Consider the following 9,966-nt stretch of genomic DNA (forward strand, 5'->3'; position numbering starts at 1 on the left):
TTAAAGTATGTATAACCTTATGAGCTCAAATATTGCTAACACTGAAAAGGGTATTTCTAAACAATCTCGCCCATTGACTATATCAATATAGAATCAAAGTAGCCTTCGTCATATTTATCGTGACTTGACCCATTAATGATCACATGTACCAATACAATAAACAACATAGATCAATCATGGATGTGTAGCATGAAAATTACATGCAATGTGATCAGTAAATATCTATTTTTAACTAGTCATACCTTAAACTTTAGTGGGGTCATCCTCAAACATAAAGTACCAGAGTGTATGAACTAAAAACTTTATTCTGATCAGACAATACAACCTAACTTAAAGCACCATAATCACAAACTCTCACTAAATCATGATATCCTCAAATAATATCACACTCATATGAGCAATGTGCTCATAAAAGACCTTAGGTGGCAATCCTTTAGTAAGAGGATCAGCTATCATGGAGTTTGTCCCAATGTGCTCTACGAATATATGTCCACTCTGTACCATTTCTTTCACAACTAGGAATTTAATGTTAATATGTTTTGACTTAGTTAGGTTTCTGTTGTTATTGGAATACATAACTACTGATTTATTATCACAAAATAACTTTAGTGGTATTTCAACATTTTCCAGTTGTGAAGGATGCTATTATTGCGAAAGTTGGTGAATACAAACCAACTATCATTAAGAATTTCATCTTTGGACCAAAAACAAGAAAGAAGTGGAATACCACAAAGAGAAGTCGTAACAAGGTAGCCGTACTGGAAGGGGCGGCTAGATCACCTCCTTTTTAGGGAGAGCTAATGCTTATGCTTGTTGGGTATTTTGGTTTGACACTGCTTCACACCCAAAAGAAGCGTATAGAGCCATCGAACCGGCCTAACCAGAAACTAGAGCCGTATGCATTATATGGACGGAAAGCAATCAACCGGGATCATTCAATACGACAGTATGAACACGATACCAAAGCAAACCTATGGAAATACCCCTTTATAAAAAAAATAGACACTATGTAACTTTATCACATTGGAATATACTATGTTTTTTTTAGTAGATTCTGTATGAGAAAAGGTTACTAAGTGACAATATTTCGCAACCATATTTTATGATTGGATGCCTCATAGCAAGCTACAAATTCAGCTGTCATAGTGGAGGAAGCTACGAGTGTCTGTTGGACACTTTTTCATGATATAGCTCCTCATGCTAACATATAAATATAGCCTGATGTAGACTTTCTGCTATCTTAACATCTAGCAAAATCAGAATCAGAGTACTCAATGACCTCTAGCTGTTCTGATTTTTTTTATGTAAGCCTTATAACCCTTTTGACTGCTATCCAATGATCCATACCAGGGTTGCTTAAGTATCTGCCTAACATACCAACAATATACACAACATCTGGGCGTGTACATACATGAGCATACATTAGACTTCCTATAGCTGATGCATAGAGAATCTTATGTATTTCCTGAAATTTAAGATTACCTTTAGGGCACTGATTGAGACTGAACTTGTCTCCTTTAGCAACAGGAGTGTCACCTGGTCTACAATATTGCATGCCAAAACTTTTGAGTACTTTACTGATATAGCTCTTTTGTGATAATTCAAGTATATCTCGAGAACGATCTCGATGTATTTGGATTCCTAATGTAAAAGAGGCGTCCCTAAGATCTTTCATCTCAAAATTCTTTGATAGAAATCTTTTAGTTTTGTGCAACATGCCTATATTATTAGTGGCAAGCAATATGTCATCGACATACAGAACCACTCCCACTGAACTTGTGATATACACAGTCATCAACAATATTCATCTCAAAACTGAATGAGATAATTATTTGTTGAAACTTGTAATACCATTGACGAGGAGCTTGTTTGAGTCCATAGATGGATTTTATTAATTTGCAAATCATATTCTTCGGGTCTCCTGACACAAAGTTTTCTGGTTGCACCATATAAATTATCTCATCAATGTCGCCATTGAGAAATATAGTCTTAACATCCATCTGATGTAACTCAAGATCAAAATGTGCAACAAGCGTCGTGATTGTTCTAAAAGAGTCTTTCGACGAAACCGGAGAGGAAGTCTCTGTATAATCAATGCCTTCTTTTTGAGTAAAGCATTTAGCTACAAGACGTACCTTGTACCTTTCCACATTACCATTTGCATCCCGCTTGGTTTTAAATATTCATTTACAACTAATTAGTTTTGTACCTTCTAGCAATGGGACAAGTTCCCAAACCTTATTGTTTTGCATAGACTTGTACTCTTCATTCATGACATCAATCCACTTTTAAGAGTTAGAACTTTTCATGGCCTGAAGGAAGTTGATTGGATCATCTTCCAACATTCGATTATTTTCCTTATGTTTTTGGAGAAATACAATATAATCATTCGAAATAACATTTCTCCTTTCTCTCGTGGATCTCCTTAATGGCACTAGTTCTTGAGGTTGTTGAGTTTGTTCTTCTAGAACAGGGAGTTATTCAACATTGTCATATTGAGATTCTAGATTTACTTCTTGATCAATAACAGGTATAGGAACCTGAATATTATCAAAATTAACTGTATGGATTGGGTCTTAAGTCAATTCCTCCTCAAAAGCAATGTTTCTAACCTTATTTCTCCCCCCAAACTCAATATCCTCAAAGAATGTTGTTGTTCCCGTCTCAAAAATATTCCTGAATGTGGGATCATAAAACTTATAGCCCCTAGAGTGTTCAGAATACCCAATAAAGTAGCTGCTAATTGTTTTGGAGTCCAATTTTTTTCATTTGGCCTAGAAGGCATTGTCTCAACTGGACATTTCCAAATATGTAAATGATTTAAACTGGATTTTCGACCAACTTAAAGCTTATAAGGTATTTTAGCAACTACTTTACTCAGTACTCTGTTCAGAATGTAAGTTGATGTCTTTAATGCTTCTCCCCAGAGTGACTCTGGTAAAGAAGAATGAGCAATCATACTTCTTATTATATTCTTAAGAGTCCTATTTCATCTTTCAGCTACATCATTCATACTAGGTGACCCTGTTATGGTGTACTGTGGAACAATACCGTACTCCTCTAGGTATTTAGCAAATGGTCCGGAACGTTGTTCATCTGAACCATCATATCTACCGTAGTACTCACCACCACGATCAGATCAAACGATTTTAATCCTTTTATTTAGTTGATTCTCAACTTCAGCTTTAAAAGCTTTGAACATGTCCAGAGACACAAATTTTTTATGAGTGAGATATAGGTACCCATAACGTGAGTAATCGTCTATGAATGATATAAAATATTATTGACCATTCTAAGATATCGTAGGGAATGACCCACAAATATCTGTATGTATCAATTCTAAGACTTCTGAAGATCTGTTGGTACCTAATCTCTTAACTTTGGTTTGTTTTCTATTGATACATTTAACACATATGTCAAAATCTAAAAAATTAAGGGAATCTAAAATGACATCAGACACAAGACATTCAAATCTACCTTTTGAGATATGACCCAAGCGCTTATGCTATAATATCGCTGAATTTTTCTTATTTAATTTACGTTTAGTACCACGTGATTCCGCATTCAATGATTCATTATAATTAGCAATTATATCAAGCAAATATAGATTGTCATAAGTACTCAAGTAACAAGTTCCCACAATATTTGAATTAAAAGATAAACTGAATTGATTGTTTTTAAATGAACAAGAATAACCTAATTTGTCCAATACAAAAACAGAAATTAAATTCCGTCTAAAAGACGGTACAACAAAAGTATCTTTTAAATCCAAATATGAACACAGTTCCTAATAGCAACCTAAAGTGCTCAATTGCTTCCACGTCTACCGATTTTTTTTTTCCACAAAGATGTGTCTTTCAACATCACTTGACTTTTGGTAGCTCAGGCAACATACATAGAAACACTTATGTGAGTAGTAGCACTAGAGTCTAACCACCAAGTGTTTCTAGGTACTGAAGCTAAATTACCTCGGAACGGACCAAAGTAAGGAACATACACTTCTTAGCATGCCAGGCGTGATATTTGGTACAATCCTTTTTTACGTGTCCAGACTTGTTGTAGAAGAAACAACCCTGATCATCCTTATGTTGTTTCTTCTGAACAGAACCCTTAGCAACTTCATTATCTTTCTTTCTTTTCTTGCCCTTATCCTTAGAGGCATAAGGCAAATAAGCACTTTTTGTCTTATCTTGCTTCAACATGTCTTCTTCTTGTACTCAATATGAAATGAGCTTATTTAGAGTCTATTTCTTCTTTTGACGGTTGTATCTGGCCTTGAACTGATTAAACTATGTAGGAAGAGACAACATAACCAGATGCACCAATAACTCATCACAATGATCGAGTTTAAGTACCTTAAGTTTTGAAGCAATATGAAACATTTTCATAATATACTCCCTAATATTCTCTTTGCCTTTATACTTCATTGAAATCAAGCGAGCTAAAAGCGTGCTTGTTTTTACCTTATCGTTTTTTTCGCAAAACGCTTCAATTTTGGCAAGGAAATATTTAGCTTTAGTCCCTTCGGATTCTATGTCCCTGAAGGCTTTCGGAACGCCGCGCTTAATAATCATAAGGCTCATGCGATTTGAACGCTCCTATTTCTCATACTCCTTCTTTGCATCAGGAGTGCTATCCGCATTGAGAGGGTGTGGTTGTTCAGTTCTTAATGCAAGGTCTAGATCCATAAAGCCAAGAATAATTAAAATGTTCTCTTTCCAAGCCTTAAAAGTTATTCTATTTAGCATGAGAATTGAGTTGATGTTAGAAGAAATTAATGCAGCAGATGCATTAGATGAAATAAACAAAAGATTTTCACATTATTTACCATAATTAGTAATCAATAAAATTCAGATAATGACAAATCACATCTCAAGATATCTGGCACAACATTAATATCAAGTCTTTGGATAGTAATATTAATTATAAGTGATATCTTATTGCAATGATCAGACACTGACAATAACTCATGTCAAAAAATAAAGCTATCTTTGGATCGATTCATTATTCACATGTAAACATTATAATTGTCACAAGTTTATCATCGCAGATGTGTATGCAGTCTAAATAAATATTAACCTTCCTTTAGGCCGATTAAATATTTACACGAAAATATACACTCAACCATCTAACATCCCTCATGAACAGTCTACACAAGAGAGGTTACTTTGGTAACTTCTTGTTTTAATTAATCATTTGGAATGAGAGACAAAAATTGATACCTTAGTGTCATAATATTTAAATTAAATAATTGATTAACTACCGAATTTAATTCAAATTAAACAATATAATTCAAATTAAATTAATTTTCGAAATTTATTTGAGCAAATAAATTCAATTAAACTCAGGCTCAAATAAAACAGAAGTAGCTTAAGATGGGCTTCCGCCTAAATCAAATAAGTACAGGCCCAGAACCAAAATGAGTTTTGGCCTAACTTAAAATAGATTTTAACAAAATTAATTACAGGCCCATTAGATATATTAAGTGGGCTTTAGCCATGTGCCCTAGTTTTCATTCCCAAACGCAAGCAAGAAACGATTGCCTTCAATTAGAAATCAAATTGAAGCTCGTTTTCAAAGCTCGCATGAAATAGGGCTCTTCGAGCTTGCTTGTGACCCTAATCGAGCCCGCCTGCAATGAAGCTCCGAGTTCGCCAGAAGTTGAGGGTCGAGCTCACCTGTAGCGAACACGAAGTTCGCTTGACTTCGAATCGAGGTTCGCCTGAATCGAACACGAGGTTCGTCTGAAATCGAACACGAGGTTTGTCTGAAATTTCGAACACGAGGTTTGTCTGAAATTTCAAACACGAGGTTTGTCTGAAATTTCAAACACGAGGTTCGACTAAAGCAACATCGAGGTTCGCCTGATGTTCGAACCGAAGTTCATCTAGATCGAACACGAGGTTCGTCTGAAGCAAACTCAAAGTTTGTTGAATCGAACTGAAGATCGCCTGAGGTCAGGTAAGTCCTCAAGCCCTTATTTCCACCTTAGGGTTTCGAAAAATCTGAACCACCGCCGCCGCTGCTTGGGCTCCCGCACCTAGAGTTTCGAAAACCCTAGGATTCCTGATTGTCTCCGCTGTTGTCTTCATTTAACAGCGGGGCCGCCAGCAACAGATCGCCGACGAAGAGCACATCGAAGGACGACCAAAAGACCAAAAATTTGGTGTTCTTAATCCATAAATTAGGTCCAACAAACCGAAATAAAGATGATAATCTTTCATGCAATCTAGATCAAGAGTTTGATCCAGATTCAACATGAAGAAATTAAACAAAAAAAATTGGCCGAGTGAAGAAATCAAGCCAAAAAACATGAACTTTTACTGTTCATACGAGAACAGTTCTCAAAATCACTGATTTAGATCAAAAAAATCCCGATTTTAATCTTAAATCCCTAAGAACTAATCACGATAGCTCTGATACTACTTGTTGGACTTAATCGATCTAAATATAGATCTAATAACCATGATTAATTTAAGGAGATTTAATACAACAAGAGCGAAAGCTATACCTGAATCCATTACACGGATCTGAATTAGGGTTTTGATGATATTCTAATCTTGAGGGTCTCTCCTTAAGAATCTCTTTAGATGGAGGTAATAGAATAGAGAATGGTAACCCTAGATTAGAGACCATAACCCCTTATTTATAGGTGCTGTACTTTTATAATTTGGCCATCGTTAAATTATAATTACAACCTGGTATCTGCACATTTTAGCCCATGATTTATTTAAACACTCATTAACCCAAATTGATTTATCACTTTATGCCCTTAAGCATAGCAATACACATTGATTAAACATTTGTGCCCATAAATTACATTTAATTAGATTTAAATCCAACAATAACATAAGCAAGGGAGGCCAGTAAAACTGCGTGCAAGAAAATACATCCAGCGAAACCACAAACAAAGAAAGAAGCCCCATAGAGTTGTGTGTGTTTGTAAAGTTTCTAAGGGGGAGATCACAAGCTTTGCATGGGAGTCTCAAGATTAGGAGAAAGTAGAGTTCTTAATTTGTAGTAAAAGTTTACCGCGATTTAAAAGATCAAAGTGTCATGAGGTTTAACTTCTTTCCCCCCCCCAAAGCTCAGTCAAATTTTCCTGAATATCACAAGATTACAGAAGGTTCTGATTTTAATAATTTTTATTAACTCTATATAGATTTATCATATATATATATATATCATATTATAATATATATATATATATATAATATATTATATATATGATATATATATATATAATATTATAATATATATTATATATATATAATATTATATAATATATATATATATACACACACACAACACACACACTGTTATAACTATAACTTATATAACTCTACATTGATTTATCATATATTTTTTACATATAATACGTGCATTTTATGAACCTAGTATTTACCCACATATTTTTATTATTAAAAAGAATAAGTTAAATCATACTCATTTTAAAAGTACGAGTTGGGGAAAATCTTTTCACGGTCAATATTACCCTTAATTTTTTAATATTATATTGTTATCCTAATCTATTCTAATTTTCCTATCTTCTTTAAATTTATAATTAAATAATTTATCCTATCCATAATGAATTTATAATTAAATGATTTATCCTAATATATTCTAATTTTTCTATCTTTTACTTATTTTATTTTGCAGAGAAATCTAAAAAATATATGTTAGCCAGCACCTAAAAGTTTTTAGAACTCGTAAAGAATATCCTCCAAGTTTTTAAAATTATAAAAACACCTCTATAAATTCAAATTTTATTAAAACATCTTGAAAATTATAAATTTTATTTATTTCAATTCAGTGAGGAATCTAAAAATATATGCTAGCTAAAAAATAAAAGTTTTTGACATTGGAGAAAGTATCTTGTAAGTTTTGAAAAATGCAAAAATATATGCTAGCTAAAAAATAAAAGTTTTTAACATTGGAGAAAGTATCTTGTAAGTTCTAAAAAATGCAAAAACACTCCTAAAAATTCAAACTTTTTAAAAAATATTTTGAAAATTCCTAACCTATAAACACACTAAAAACCTACAAATAACACAAACAACCCCCAAAAATTTATGGAATCTGTAATAAACACTAAACTTTTTACAAATTGCAAGATAAAACCCTCAAGATTATAAAATTTATAAAAATCGTAATATATTTTAACCTAACAGTATATTGAAAACATAGGAGTTACAAATATCTCCTACATAATTTATAATTTATAGAAAACACCCTTAAAGTTTTAAAAATTATAAATAAACACTCAAAAATCAAAATTTAAAAAAAATCCCTGAGAATTTCAAACTCATTAGTAAATTGAAAATATAGGAATTATAAATAGTCTATAAACAATTTACAATATGTAGAAAATGCCTATAAGTTTAAAAAATTATAAAAAACCCTTAATATTCATAATTTACAAAAAAACACCATGAGAATTTTTAACCTATAGACACTAAAATGAATATACAAAATTACTAGCAACTCCTAGAAAATAAAAAAATTATATCAAATATCATACTCCCTTTAAAAGTATAGGTTTAGGGAAAAAATTTCATGATCGATATTACTCATAACTTTTTTTTAAAAAGAACATAACTAATTGAAAATCTATTAGATTTGAAATTTACAAAAAAACTAACTTAAAGTTTAGTACATTGCAAATTACACCTCCAAAGTTTAAAAATTTTTAATGATTTTTGTAGTTTCTTAGTCTTAATGTAATTTTTAATAGTTTTGTGTATTTGTAAATTATAAAAGTTTAGGGTGTTTGTTTTTACAATTTTAAAATTTTTTGAGGGTGTATCTTTTGTAGTTTTCTAAATTTTCATTGCGTTTTTAGTATAATACATAGATACATCAATTAATGATGATATTGAAGAGTAAGCTGTTCTTAAGATGTATTAGGCTATAGTTAAGTGCGCACATCACTATTCGTAGGTAGTATAGTTTATACATGCAAAAAATTTTAAACAATCTATACAGTGGTTAAAATGTTATTAATTTTAATGTACTATTTTTTATAAATTATATTTAATATGAACCTACCATATAATTTTGACTGTGGTCATTATAATTTTAATACATTTAATCGATTGACTATATAGGTTTATAGACCATAGATTACTTTACTTTATCGCATGAACTAATATTAAGCACTTAATAATTTACGTTATTGCTTTTAAATTTAATATAAATATGAGCTTTGATAACACTTATTTATTTACCTACAAGATAATACAATTTCAATTCCTATTTTTTACTTGAGATTTATTTTATAGTTACACGTATCAAATTAGTAACTAAAATAATAATTAAATTCCTATTTTTTACTTGAGATTTATTTTATAGTTACACGTATCAAATTAGTAACTAAAATAATAATTATTTATGCTTAAATTATGATGATTGTAATTTATAGTTACACGTATCAAATTAGTAACTAAAATAATAATTATTTATGCTTAAATTATGATGATTGTAATTAGTCACTCATAATAAAATTTTTATGAAGATATATACCTTATTTTCTATAGTTATCTACATTGCCCATGTATATTTTATAAATTAGTTATTAATTTGACATATTAAATTACTTTTTCTTTGTAGAAATTTTTTCTTTGACTTTCGAATTGTGCAATCACTATGTCACCATTCTAGCATAGAAAGGACATCATTCTAAATGGTTTCAAGCCAATGTTTAAGTTGAACTGAAGTATATACTATTGCTACTATGTGTATATATTTTTAAGAAAATAATGTCGATACTTTTTAAACAGAAAATAATACTCTAACATCTGATATTATAAAAATAAAATATAGACAATTGAGTGACTAGCAAAAAAAATTTTCATTAGAAAAGTGTGAATAATAAGATAAAGAGGAAATGTAATGATATTGCCAACAATATTACGAATAGCAAACTACAATGTATAGTTAACCTATTTTGTGGAGCCTAATTACTGG

The sequence above is a fragment of the Asparagus officinalis genome, chromosome 1 (genome assembly GCF_001876935.1).
Source record: "Asparagus officinalis chromosome 1, Aspof.V1, whole genome shotgun sequence".
In the NCBI taxonomy this organism is placed as follows: domain Eukaryota; kingdom Viridiplantae; phylum Streptophyta; class Magnoliopsida; order Asparagales; family Asparagaceae; genus Asparagus; species Asparagus officinalis.